The sequence below is a fragment of the Pezoporus flaviventris genome, unplaced genomic scaffold, assembly GCF_033815535.1.
Source record: "Pezoporus flaviventris isolate CSIRO_AGI_PZ_B2104156 unplaced genomic scaffold, CSIRO_AGI_Pfla_v1 ptg000037l, whole genome shotgun sequence".
Lineage (NCBI taxonomy): Eukaryota > Metazoa > Chordata > Aves > Psittaciformes > Psittacidae > Pezoporus > Pezoporus flaviventris.
The window spans coordinates 24,497,049-24,511,631 of NW_026892585.1; the positions used below are offsets into that span (position 1 = coordinate 24,497,049).

General features: G+C 44.4%; 1 long non-coding RNA gene across 1 annotated transcript; it reads left to right on the forward strand.

Annotated features, from left to right (window-relative positions):
- Window positions 1–658: 658 nt before the first annotated feature.
- Window positions 659–1,921, forward strand: LOC133275176 (uncharacterized). The gene is made up of 2 exons (XR_009745423.1): window positions 659–885; window positions 1,618–1,921. It is a non-coding gene; the product is annotated as an uncharacterized LOC133275176 (long non-coding RNA).
- Window positions 1,922–14,583: the final 12,662 nt, after the last annotated feature.

The following is a 14,583-nucleotide window of genomic DNA, read 5'->3' on the forward strand; positions in this document are numbered from 1 at the left end:
GGTTATTCTCTAGACATTTTCAGAAACAGATGAAGAATATGAATAATCTACATACAGAATCATAGACATATATCTTAGTTACTACTTCAAATGTATTGTATACATATACATAACATCTCAATATTTTTTACCCAAATAGTCTGCATACACTATGGCTGTATAACTGGGACTATAGCATGTAAACTGGCTGCTGCTCACATATACCTGTGATGAAAACGGCTGGCTACATGAGGGAAGAAGAGGTGAGAAATGGCCAGCAGGTGAAGAGTAGCAGCGGTTGCCAAGGCTGGAGGACGCCACCTCTGTTCGTTGCATTATCTCCCAACACTTGCCAGCACTCAAGTCCAGGCTGTTAGGTGAAATTAGGCAGTACTACATCTAGGCAACATAGAAATATCTTTCCCTCCCCTCCCACCAAGCACATTTCCTGGTAGACCAATCTTTGGCTGTTGAAAGGCAGGTCCTGCAGCACAAGGGTTTAGCTTGCTAGAGCAGGTTGATTGGTGATTAAAGCAAACAATGTCATTCTTAATACTGCCATAATTTAAAATGCAGGACTAACTTTTTCTGGATCTGCATGAAACTCAGTGACACTTGACATGCCCTCTAGCATAAAATCCCACAAATTAGTTGCCTGCAGTGAAGGGATCCACTGGGACATGCTGAAAATACCTCCACAAAACCTTTTTTTCTCTTTTTCATTTGGGGGAGTTTTTTGGCTATTTACATTTTCATCTGTGTGAATATTCCCTGCAGAAAATGTGGGCTCTGTTACAAGAAGGGTGCATGACTGGTGAAGAGGCCAGCAAACTCAATCCCTGCACAGCCTGGGAAGAGGGTTGGAGAGGACTGCACCTTCGCGTGGGGCCAGAGACCATTGAAGTAGTGGCTGTGGGAAGCCAGAGACCTCTAGACCCACGAGACAGCACAGGAGGGAGGCTGCACCTTGCCTGCAGGCAAGAGCAAGTGGAACAAGGCTGTATCTCTATCCAGGCTGCCTGAGTTAGGGCTGGTCTGAGCTGTGGAACTGAGGGACATGGATCTACAAAGCCACCTCTGCTGTGCTTTGCCAAGACACTGTGAACAGTCAAATTAAAACTAATAGGAGGCACAGTTAGGCTCAAAACCAGCCCTGCCACAGAACTCCCATATGCCCTTAAGGCAGTTAACCAAGCTTTGATTTTCCATTGGTTCAGTTAAAGGCTCGGCAGCAAATATGTATTCTGTATATATACTTATATATATGTTATAAAGGACACTTGCCACCAAGTACTGCAGCAGCTTAACCACCTAACCAGATTTAAGATGAACCATCATGTGAAGTATAGCAGCCCATGCAGCAGCAAGGAGGCACAGTCATGGAACAGAAAAGGAATGGTCACAACCTCCTGGCTATTCACAGTCTGGAGAATGGAAAGCTGTACTGACTGCTAATGGCTGCTGAGCATCTTTTTTAACTTGTGGAAACTACTCTGCCTGTTAGGTTACAAACCCAGTGAAGGGCAAGTATCAATACCAACAGTATCTTTGCGACTTTTTCACCAATATCTAAGTGATACCATTAGAGAAGTTAGAAACTCAGAACTGCAAGGACATCTTGCAAGGAAGCTTTTAGAGAAGGATTTAATACAACATCAGCCAGGATAAGTACTACTGGGTACCTTGATGTCGGACTTAACCTAAAGGTTGTGAGAACATCCAGTGAAATGGAGACGGGAACTTGGTGTTCGAAGGTCAAGTTCGCTGACAACTTCACAAAGATGTTTCTACATTTCTTTTTGCCCAAGATACCAACATTATACTTTTGAGGAAACAGTTTTGGAAAATGGCTCTCTGGAGCACTACTATGCTTCTCTGTGCTTTGGAGTGTAGCAAGGCAGAGCTCACATCTCATTTCAGGCAGTGTTTTTCTCATAAGAGAGCCCAGATCAGCTCTGAAGACAGCGAAGTGCTACCCACAGCCATTTATTATTTTCAGCCACGAAAGAAAAAAAATTGATAAACTGAGTGGTTTAATTGGTGTAAGGCCCATTGCTCAAGCAGCAGGCTTCATCACACGATCAATTTAAAGACAAAGAAAGAAAATCCTACCAGAGCAGAGCCTAACCTGGGTACTGATAAAGCACTGTCAGCATCTACAGTAAATGACACAGAGTCTGGCAACTAAATTTATTAGAAAGAAGGATCTGGGTTCTGATGGATTCAGCCTTGCTGAAAAATTAATGGATTTATGGGTCTTCTTCAAGATTTTTGAAACATTAATACCTATTTTTATTTCTATTACCTTGATTTTGATGATTATATGTGATCTTACATGTGAACCATACATAAATATTGACCTTATCACATATCTGCTCCCTTCACTGGTGGAACAACCCTGACAGCTCCGGTGCTCTACATTTTCTGCTGGACATAGAGAGAGTGTGTAGTTGTTATAACCACATTTTTGCTCCATTCATATAATTACTTTAAGAATATTTTTATAGAATAATTATTTGAACGTAGTGTAACTTGATGGAGGAGTGCTTTCTAAAATGAGATGAGTTGAGGATGATATGTCATTTATGCTAATCCGTTGAAAACTAGGAAAGTGTGAAATGTGCTGTAGGGAAAAATTATCTCTTCTGAATATTACAGGCCAGGAAAAAAAATCTGTTTATTACACAAAATAAAATGTACTTATAAAAAATCAATAACTTATTCTCACTCATCTGTGACTAAGTTCATATGCTACTAATTGTGCATTTTTGAGAGGGTGGGAGGATGAACTATATCTAGCCCTGCAGCCACTTAACTGTAATAATCACATTTTCTTTTTAATAGAGTAAGTAAATTTTTAAAGTGATCTACAGAGGAACAGATGGAGGATCAAATTCTTTATGGGTATCTCATCTCCTGCTACACTGATACTCAGAGCTCAGAGCGGTGCCTACTGCCAGGCGCATCTACCTTGCAGTCCGTCTTGCCCTTGTTCTCCTGTTACCTTATGTCTGGTGACCAGAAATGGAAAAGCAGCTTCTGAAGGTAAAAATTCATCTGGCATTTGAGCTAGCTTTGAGTTGCAATCATCTGTGTGCTACATAAACAAACTCCTTGCAGGGCTTCAGCATCCCGCAACAGTGTCCCTTCTTATGGATTTTTCTGTAAGCACAATATGCCTCCAGCAGCATGGGGGGAACATGGGTGCAAAGAGGAAGCTGGGAGAAGAGTCCCTGGCCTTCTGATCACAGTGAAAAAACACTAGAACAATTAACTGCTGCTTTCTCCTCCATTTTGTTTCCCTGCTGGCATGGGAACTCTCCCTACAAAAGAAGCAAAAGCCCCACTGGCTTTGGTTAAACTGGGATTTCACTTTGGATTTCATCATCCTCTTATTTTCTCATTAATTATTGCTCCGCTGCTTTATCTGTGAAAGAAAAGAGCAGCAACACATCAATCATAAAGAAAACTTGAACTGTGGTTTTTCCATGTGCTGCACATTTTGGAAGGAGGTTTCAGAGAAAGGAGACTTGTAGGCTGGAGGCTGCTCCATCAGGTGGTCTGAGAGGCTCTTGGTGCTCCTGCAGGGTCCTGTCCTCCTCTTCTGCCCATGCATGCACACTGCCACCAACAAAGTAGCTGGGTGCTGGCTTCCAATATGTTTAATCCAGATTTTTAAACTGGAAAGTGTGCTTTCAGGTTACTAGTGAGAGTATAGTGTCAGTTCGGGCAGCTGATTCAGAGTTGCTGTGGGGAATAAACCCAGAACTGCAGGAGGAACTGCCTTGGGTGTCTGAAGCTCCTTTAAGGTGCCAGAGCTGCACTAGAAATTAAAGAAGAGTTCTGTAACACACAACTAGAAAATGTTTAGTAATGGTAATTACAGCAGAGCAAATAGAACAGAAAACTGAAAAAAACCCCTCACCTTGACATATATTTTTATTTAAAACATTGCCTACATTGCTAGAACTTCTGGACCTCATCACCACCCTCCTAGAGTATGCAGAAACTGAACACTGATGAAGAAAGTAAATGTGCCTTAGCCTCTAGTTCGTGATGGTGGGAAGCATTTTTAACCCTTCTATTCAAGTGATTTACATAAGAGATACAGCTTAATTTAGACATGTAAGAATGGGAAAAATTTAGACATGTAAAAGGGGGGAAAAAAAATCCAACCTTATTAAAGGTTGATGCCTTTTCATTTTCAAAAAATGAAATACTCATCTATTTTATTCCTAATGACATTAGGAATAATTTATTCGTAATGACAGCAATGTTTTGTTTATCTGACAAATTTGGTTCCAGACCTTCAAAATAAACAATGAGGTACCCCAGAGCCATGCCATGCTAGCGTTGTATCTACCTGAGCTCAGAAAAGGAAAGGCAGTGCCAGGAGCTGGTTTGGAACAGCACACCAAGGATGGAAGCCCACTGCCTAGAGAAAACTCCCCTGTGATACCTGATAGTGTGTGCACAAACATCATCCCTCTGCTACCAGCCAGGGTTTTGCAAGATATAGATCACAGAGATGAGAGATGACAGGGTGCTGTGAGGCATCAAGAGTGTTTCTGGGAAGACATCTCAGTAAACAAATATTGGCATGGCAGCACCAACGTGCTCAGCCCCTGCTGCCAGCAATGCCCCAGTAGCACGGGTACCGCACAGGGCATCTCTCAGTGAAGATGTTGGCTATGCCCCTGGCTCCCTGGGCCTCCTGTATCCCCCATAGCTTTGCCACAAGCAGCAGCATTTCTCTATGTTGTCAGACCCATGCCCAGCTGCCAAGAGCCACTGCTGATGCCCTGCGATGAGTTGTGCAAGCCTGAGGGGTATATTTATACGTCTGCTCCTTCAGGACTGAAAATCAGGGATGCTGAGTTGAAGTCTCATCTTTAAACCAGCTCCTCCAAAGCTGCTCGTGTCTGTAGGTGCAGCAAGCTGGGTCTGACTGAAATGTGGTTTTTTCCCCCTAATCAGAGAAGTTCCATGAAGTCTGTTTTTGTTTTGAAACCACACAGTCCAAGCAAAAATTAAACACCCTCTCTGAAAAAAATGTAGTTATCTGAGCATTTTAGAGTTATGCTAAGAATTTTAGACTCATGCTGGGAGTCTGTTTCAATTTTGTCTGCATTTTAAGGAATATTTCAGTTGAGCCTACCCCCTCCTGACTGTCCTCCTCAGCCCTCAACAGTCACATACATGCTCATGCAACAGCGTGCAAGAAGGTGCAATATGCACCTTGGTTTATTTTCACAGCATGTTATCTGCCTGGATGGGCCAGAAACTGTTGGACCAGACTTCTAAGTACCTGAGATAAACATAACTCAAAAATAGCACTGTATTTAAGGAGATGGGGACTTTAAAGCCCAGATTTGCTGCTGGCTGTCTCTGGGCTCCTAGAGCATCCAGCAGAGTTGGTTTGCCTTTTGGCCAAGCTGAGGAGCACTTTTTAAGGTAAACCATGCTAAACGGCCCATATCTACATGGATTAGAAATTATTCACTCTGTCAGGAAAGAAATCTTTTAAAGCAGTTGCAAATTGCTTGTGGGTAATGCCTGTTACAGCATTGCATTAGATTGTGCTTTATGTGTGACCGATCAATGTGTCTGTGTATGTAAGTATGTAAAGATGCTAGTTCCTAGTTCCTAGTAAATGCAATATTCATGGAGGTGTGGTGTCATGGGCATCTCTTCCCATCTCCCCATGGCCAGAGCAAGTCTGTGGTAAATGCATACCCTGCCACCCTGTAGTGAGAATTGAGAAACAGAACAGCAAAAGACAGGTAAATTCAATTTCTGATGGTTTGGCAGCAAAAAAAGTAAAAAATGGTACATATTCTAGTTAGACCAGTGGTCTGACTCTTACAGAAGAGCTTTTTACCAGCTTTGCCAGTGGTGGCATTTAACAATGACAAGTGGAGGCTCCTGGGGGAAGGCTTCAGCCCTGAGTCCTGGATAACTGGGGAAAAGTGGGTTTAATCACTACCTTTAACTTCCATGTCCACCTGAAACTATTGGTTCTTCCAGCACCTAAGTTATGAAACATCGATTTACACACCAAGGTGGATGTGCAGAGAGGTAAACAGGAAATAATAAACACCTTGTAAGGATCTTTGCCTCTGTAAATTTGATTTCTGATCCTGTTATGTCATAAGTCACCACAAGGAAGGTCTAGGGGCTTTTTTTCCACCACCTTGCACCACTCCTCCAACGTACCACTAAACCATTTTTAAAATGCAATTTAGTTGGTCCAGTTCCCAACAGAAAAAAAAAAAAAATCAAAACCGAACAACCAATTTCTAGCCCCTACCTACTGCATCCCACTTATCCTTCAGGAACCAGCTATGGGGCTTAAAGAGTGAACCTATGTTATGGGTGCCAAATCACTTAGTTTATCATTAAGTTGATAATACACTTCACCCTCATTACTATTCTATCATTAGGATCTGAGTGGTTTGAGTGTTTGACTTAAGTGGCTGTTTTTTCTCCTCAGAGGTATATGAGATGCTGCCTCTCAGCAAGGTGTCCTGAAAACCTTTTCTTAATGAACAAGTGATTAAAAGGCTTAAGTGCAAGCAAGCATCCGAAACACAAGCTGCATTATCACAGAATGAGACAGAAATAGGCTAACCCCCAACATCACAGAGAGCCTTCACTCAGATGCTCTCGATGCTCTCTTGTTTTGTCTCAGTGGTATCTGCCAGACACCAAGCCATGCTGTGGCCCAGTCTCCATCCTGGATGTCTGGCTTGTCCTCTGCCATGTACAGCAAAGCCACCCCAGGGGAGATCTTTTCTCTTATTCCCATACATGCCCCCATTTCTGGCCTCAGACATCTCAGGAGCATGCATCAAGACTGTCATACTCCTACCAAGGCTCCTTTTAGTTGGCTGCCAGGAAAAGCACAGCCAGCAAGTAAAAGTGAGACAGTCAGGTCAGAGTCCTCGGTTGTTTGTATTCTGTGCTCCCTTCCAGCAGGTCAGACTTAAATATTTCATGTGGAGGTACAATAGGATAACACCCGGGCTGCAGCAGTCAGAATCCTTTCCCAAGGAGTAGGGATGGCTGTGGCAAATGAAAACATATCCTCTCTGGAAGGAGAATCAGCCAAGGAAATGCAACAACCCTGGAGTAAAATCCCGGTCCTTCAGAAATGTCCTGGGAATTTTAGCCAGTGGTTGGAGAAGACACCAAGTTTCACCTCATTTTCCTCACCAGATGCCAGGTGTTGTGCTGGCATACCAAGGTGCTACTAGCCTGGTGCTACTTCTCTGAGGGATCCCTTGGTGCTGCCCCACCGCTAAGGCAGCCTGCACATGGCATCTGCTTGCCATTCAGTTTAGTATGGGATGAAGAGGAAGGCTCCAGGCAAGCAATGGCTAGTGTTTAACACACCATGCCAGGACCTCCAGGGCCTGAGCATAGTGCCAGCAGCATAGCAATGCAGTGTGTCTGTTCATGGTCCTTCTGGTGGCGCAGGCTGCTTATTCTCTGAATGAAGAAAGGTGGAGAGATAAAAATGAAACCCTTTCCCTGACATGTGGTAGAAATTTCTCCTTCATTTCTTTCTATTTCTGCAATCTTCTCATTTGTTACAGTAACTGAAACAGCAGCACGAGCTGACACTGTCTGTCATTACCCACATCATTTTCATTGACAGTGGTTCAATTAACTGCCCTGTCTTCATGCTCCCAAGAATGAAGGTTCATTTCCCAGCCCTGGGCAAGGTATCTGTAGCGGCGGTCAGCTTTGCTCCCTTTGACATGTTGTGGAGGTGTCTGGCTGATGTGTTGTGTGGTAGCTCCATTGTTTCCTATATCTCACTGACGTCAAAAGATGTGGGTACCAGGTGCCTGTACGCTCCCCAGTGCCACATCTGAGTTTCACCATCACCAAATGAAACTTCTGGTCTGGTATTCCCAGCAGGCAATACCCTGTGATTGTTTTCCTCTTGTTAAGTGGCTGTCATAGCCTTGCTCAGAAGTGTCTTTGATAGGGCTGCCTGGACAGGGGGTCCTTCCTGATGGCTTGGTCTGCCCAGAGGCAGGGCAGGCATGGTGGCTAAGACCTGAGGAAGAGCTGTTCTCCTCTCAGCACCATGGCCTGGAGAAAAACTGCCCAGTTTGCCTTTGTTTCTCTGCTGGCCAGTCTTATTCTGGAGCACCTTGTTTATTGCAATTCTCATTAGTGGTAGGAATTTGGCACCCTTCATTCTGATTTAGATTGTGGTTTCTATATAGATAGCATCTAGGCACTTATGACTTCCTTGCAGATTGTCATTAACGACTGTGTATTAGTTTCTAGCACTACCTATTTTCTCCCAGTGGCACCTCTTTTCCTTCCAGTTGTTTAAGTCACCTGGGGAAAAGGAGCATTTTGCATGTGCAGACCCTGGGTTATGACCTTTCTTCAACTGAAGAAAACTTTTGATGGAGGAGAGGTTAGCATAATCCAGTCCTGGACCTTAGTTAACATCTCATTCCTCTTCTGAAGAGAAGAGACAGTACAACTGATCTAATACACCTTGCTCAGAGCTGCAGGCACAGAACTGACTCATTGGAGAGCAGGGAATCTGGGAGAAATACTTTATTAACTTCTCGCTCTGCTTGTAGTCTGGGGGCAGAAATAGAGGTTTGGAATTAAAAGTCTGATAACTTGCCAGGGAGATGATGACAAAAATCAAAAGGGAAAGCACATTTTATTTGCAAAGTTCAAGAAGAGTATTACAATCAAGAAGAGGAAAGCAAATTGAAGCATTAAAAATAAAGCACTTGATAGGAGCTCTTTGAAAGGGTGGCTAAAAAGTGTTTCACTCAAACTCTCTCATGACACCACTGTATTCCCCCCTTCCCGCGTTTCCCCCTCATTTCACATCAATTAAATGAATTGCAGGTGTTGGTGATGCCAGCCCAGCTGCAGATGTGGTGCTGCTGAGTGCAGGCAGTTTCATGCTATGTGGAAAGGAGAATCTCCAGGTTATTCTGACCTTTGATCCCCAAAACCAGCTTGCTGGTCCCTGACCCCATGCTGAGCTGCCTGTCACAATAAAGTTTATGTCACAAGTGAGGCATGTTAAGCCAGCAGGGAAGGCTGCTTGAATATTGAGTTTTATGGCACTAATCTGGCAACAGTTGAGAGCTTTATCTCCTTCTTTCCTGGATGGGCTGACCCAAAACAGTGGTGATGGGCTGGGGCAGTTGGATCCTCTGCTTAGTCCAGCATGGAGGTGGGGAGCTGGCTGAAGCTTGGCTTTTGTGTTCATCATTGTTCACTTACGCATGCAGGAAGCTCAGGGACCCTTTGCTAGAGCACAGGAGCTGAGCTTGTGCCACCAATGCCACCAGCACTGCTCCAATTCCCCTTCTCACTGCACCCCAGGAGAACCACCAGCACAGCTGGCTGTTTTGCACTTATATGGGCAGCTTTCACCAGCAGGACAGAGGCAGGCATATTACTCAAGGCCAAGTTTATTCAAAAAAGGTGTAACCTTATCTCTGGAGACAAGAAACACCAGCAGGACTTAGCTGGAAAGTGCCACCAGGTCAGGAGCCTCTGTGAGGAGAGAAAACTCAACACCTTGCAAGTCTGCTGTGTTTGTACTAAAACATTCACCTCTTGGCTCAACACCAGAGGCCTTCTCCTCCTTCCTGGCCCAAGGTCCTCTCTGAAAGCTTTAACTAGCGACACCTGAGGTACTTTGGGTTTTTTTATATAAAACCTGAAAGCTATTTTATTACTTCAAAGGAAAGGGGAAATGTCCTGTAAGAAAGGTGGGCTCCCTTCACCATGAATACTTTTATGATCATCCACTACCTTTTGATAAAGATAGTGTAGACGAGGCCCTTAGTGACATGGTTTAGTGGCAGACTTGGCAGTCCTGCGGTAAAGGTTGGACTTGATGATTTTAAAGGTCTTTTCCAACCTAGCTGTTTCTGTGATTCTATCCTATGGTCCTATAAAGCCATGTTTTCTAAAATCTCAGGCTGACATGACTTTGCTGGGTCTCAGAGCTCCTGGTAGGATGAGTAGCCACTGGCAGGCACACAGTGGGATGCTATACCTGCTGTCCTGGCTACTCCTTCCCGAGTCAAGCAGGTTTTTTTGGTTCGTGTTTAGTTTTAATAGAACTAAGCAGGCCAAAATGTTTGCTTGTTTAGTAGTATGGCAAATAAGCAGGATTTTGCCTGGATCCTATACGTTAATCTTGGAAAACTTGGTGATGGACCTGAGACTGTGCCTAAGACATCTTACCAAGATGAGTCATAGTAACCTTGTTAAATATTTTTTGTGTTTATTTTTGTAGGAATTACATGAATTGCTGGAGTTCACGTAGCAAATTTTGAGGTGGGAGCTGAGCATCCTCCTGCTGTGTTTCAGTTTGAAGGTGTCTTCAGAAGCTTTTATGACTTTGTTCTGTAGTGCGAGAAATTCAGGAATGCCTTTTTTGTTGCTGACAAGCAGAAAAGTGTTGCTGAAATGCATGCTAAAAAGGGACTTTCCTTTCTACTATCCACATTTCTCCCCTTTGGCATTCATGCTAAGGTTTTATATTCACTGCCTCTACTGAAAAGTCAACAATTATAAAGAGAGGCTAATGCAAAACTTAAAGTCAGTGCTGGTGTAGAAGCTGCTGTAAAAGCCAGAGCAAGACAGATGGATTCCAAAGCCAGTTATCACTGCTCTAGAAGCAAGAAGCGTGGGTACTGCTGTCCCTTGTGGGTACTGCTCACCCATGTCCTGCAGAGGTGGCTTTCAGCTTGGCTCTTCCTTGTCCATCCTGGCAGCAAGGCACCCTGAGCAGACCAATTTACTGCTTGGAGATGGACTAGTCACTAATGCAAATGCCAGTCTGCTATATATGACACAGGCAACTTACCGCCTACTTACGCCTTCATGGCCTGATGCCTCACAGAGCATTTGGATACAGGCATTTGGAAATTAGCCTGAGCAAAGACAAAACTGCATCTCCCCTACATTCATACTCCCAGGGAATTTCTGATGCACTCCTCTGTTTTGAAGGAGGAGTTAATTAATTGGGCTGCTTCACTGACACCCACCCCTACAGCTGTGCAAACCTCTGAGGCTGGAAAATGGGTCCATGATGAGGAAAGAAGTAAATCCCCTGTGCCCAGCACATGCTTCTATACAAGCATGGGCCCACCACCCTGCTGCAGCTAGCAGGCAGGCTTCTGCCACATACAGTGCATGTATTCTGGGGTACTGCAGAAGTGAAGATAAATACAGAGCAGGGCATTTGGGAGAGACTTGTCACAGGAAACTAACAGCAAAGCAAGGAAATGCAACTGATGTGGTGTGAGATATAAAGAATGGAAGGGCTGTGAGGTAGCAGCAGCCTTATAGGGTTTCTTGAGCCTCTATCTAATAAAAGAGATACATAATTAAAATGAAGCAATTAACCATTTTGTAATTAAATACAAAAAATAATTAAGCTGAAATTGAGCACGATAACATCCAGTTGCCAGGGCAGGATTTATTTGTACTTTAATCTGATGAATTATTTTCATTGTTCTACTGATTGTGTTCCTGGGTAAAGAAATGGGTCCTTTTTGCAACAGGGGACACAGGCCATTAGTCCATGTCTTTTGGGCTTATTGAAACCTGAACTATGATACAAAGTGTATATGAACCACGATTCCACGTTTCCAAAGGGCTGCATTTTTGCCTATGCACAAGGATTTCATGGTATAAGCTACATTTTTCATCAAACTTATTTGCAACTATTTGATCCGTGTAAAATTTAAACTACTTTGCTTAAACACCGGGCTTGCTGCTGCACAGATGGTGATGCTCTGTATAGAACTTCAGACCAGAAGAAGTAAGTTACGGGACATGAAGTCAGTTGCAATGTAGCAAGCTAAGGAACAAATTTACAGCTGTATTTTGACAGGTTGACCCATATCTAATGATGCTTATTAATCTGCTTCTGTTTTTTTGTGTTTATGTGTAAGGTGTTTATGTGCTTTGCTAGATAAGGGCATTAAAAGTGGGAGTTACAGTTTCCCAGGTTAAGAGTAGGTCACTTATTCTGATGCCTTTGCAGGGGTTTGAGTACATGGGTTTAGACTTCCCAACCTGAACAAGGTATCAAAAAAGTCTTTTCCTCTTTCTCTGCACCACCAGTGACAACTCGGTATCGCTCATCTCAGCACAAGGGCATGTCTTGGTGCCTTGCTTATCTTCAGTGGAGCTGCAGTGATTTATGAAATAACTGAAGTCATCTGGGCAAAACAACGAATAGTAGTTAGAAATACTATAAGGATGGAGATCCATCTTTCATTTGGACATTTTGAGCTGACAAATTTCTTGCTGGTGTGGGGATTTAGGACATGAGTAGGGTCCTTCATTGCTCTTTACTTGAAGCATATTGCTATTTGTGTAGCTTTTGGTCTTCTATACTATAAGTCTTATGCTTGCAACAGTGATGGAGTGAGCTTTGTCCTGTGTGAATACATATTAGAAGTTTGGTGAACTCTTTCAGATGAAGCATTTATTTCAAGCAGCTGCCTGTAACTGAGGGGAATGGTGACCTGAGGATCTTTTTGCAGTCTCACAGTATCACAGTATGCTAGAGATTGGAAGGGACCTCAAAAGATCATCTAGTCCAATCCCCCTGCCAGAGCAGGAACACCTAGATAATGTTACACAGGAATGTGTCCAGGCGGGTTTTGAATGTCTCCAGGGAAGGAGACTCCACAACCTCCCTGGGCAGCCTGTTCCAGTGTTCCGTCACCCTCACTGAGAAGAAGTTTCTTCTCAAGTTTAAGTGGAACCTCTTGTGTTCCAGTTTGTACCCATTATCCCTTGTCCTATCATTGTTTGCTACTGAGTAGAGCCTGGCTCCATCCTCGTGACACTCCCCCTTTATATATTTATATACACTAATAAGGTCACCCCTCAGTCTCCTCTTCTCTAAACTATAGAGACCCAGCTCCCTCAGTCTTTCCTCATAAGGGAGATGCTCCACTCCCTTAACCATCTTAGTTGCCCTGCACTGGACTCTCTCCAGCAGGTCCCTGTCCTTCTTGAACTGAGGGGCCCAGAACTGGACACAGTATTCCAGATGCGGTCTCACCAGGGCAGAGTAGAGGGGAAGGAGGACCTCTCTCGATCTACTAACTACCCCCCTTCTAATACACCCCAGGATGCCATGGGCCTTCTTGGCCACAAGGGCACAGTGTTGGTTCATGGTCATCCTGTCATCCACTAGGACCCCCAGGTCCCTCTCCCCTACACTGCTCTCTAACAGGTGGTTCCCCAACCTATACTGGAACCTGGGGTTGTTCCTGCCCAGATGCAGGACTCTACACTTTCCCTTGTTATATTTCATCAAGTTATATTAAATAATACCGGTCCCAGTACTGACCCTTGAGGCACTCCACTAGTTACAGGCCTCCAACTAGACTCCGCCCCAGACTACAACTCTCTGGCTTCTCTCCTTCAGCCAGTTCGCAGTGCACCTCACTACCTGATCATCCAGTCCACACTTCCTCAATTTAGCTGTGAGGATGCTGTGGGAGACTGTGTCAAATGCTTTGCTGAAGTCAAGGTAGACCACATCCACCGCTCTGCCATCATCCATCCATCGTGTTATTTCCTCATAAAAGGCTAAGAGATTGGTCAAGCATGATTTCCCCTTGGTGAAGCCATGTTGACTGCCCCTCATAACCCTCTTATCCTTGATATGCCTTAAGATGGCACCAAGGATAAGGTGTTCCATCACTTTCCCAGGGATGGAGGTGAGGCTGACCAGTCTATAGTTACCCGGGTCCTCCTTCTTGCCCTTTTTGAAGACTGGAGTGACATTTGCTTTCCTCCAGTCCTCAGGCACCTCTCCCGTTTCCCAAGACTTGGTAAAGATGATGGAGAGTGGTCTAGCAATGACTTCCGCCAGTTCCCTCAGCACCCGCGGGTGCATCCCATCTGGACCCATGGATTTATGGATGTCCAGCTTGTTCAACTGGTCTCTAACCCATTCCTCATCGACTAAGGCAAACCGCTCCGTTGACCTGACTTTATCTAAGGTCTCAGGGGTACAGGGCTCTTCAGGACTGCCTGCAGCAGAGTAGACAGAGACAAAGAAGGCATTCACTAACTCTGCCATCTCTGTATCTTCTGTCACCAGGGCACCCATCCCATTCATCAGTGGGCCTACATTGCCTCTGGTGTTAGTTTTGTCTGCCATGTATTTGAAAAAGCTCTTTCTGCTGTCCTTGACCCTTCTCACCAGGTTTAATTCTAAGGAGGCCTTAGTCCTCCTAGCTGCCTTCCTACATCCTCTAGCAGCAGCCTTATATTCCTCCCAAGTGGCCAGCCCCTCCTTCCATGACCTGTAAACTCTCCTCTTCCACTTGAGCATACCCAGCAATTCCCTATTTAGCCACGCAGGTCTCCTGGCCCTCTTTCTTGACTTCCTACGTGTCGGGATGCTCCGATCTTGAGCTCGGAAAAAGCAATCCTTGAATTCAACCAACTATCTTGGGCCCCTTTACCTTCAAGCAGCCTTGCCCATAGGATTTCCCCTAGCAATTGCTTGAAAAGGCCAAAGTTTGCCCTGCTAAAGTCCAGGGTTGCAATTCTACTTGC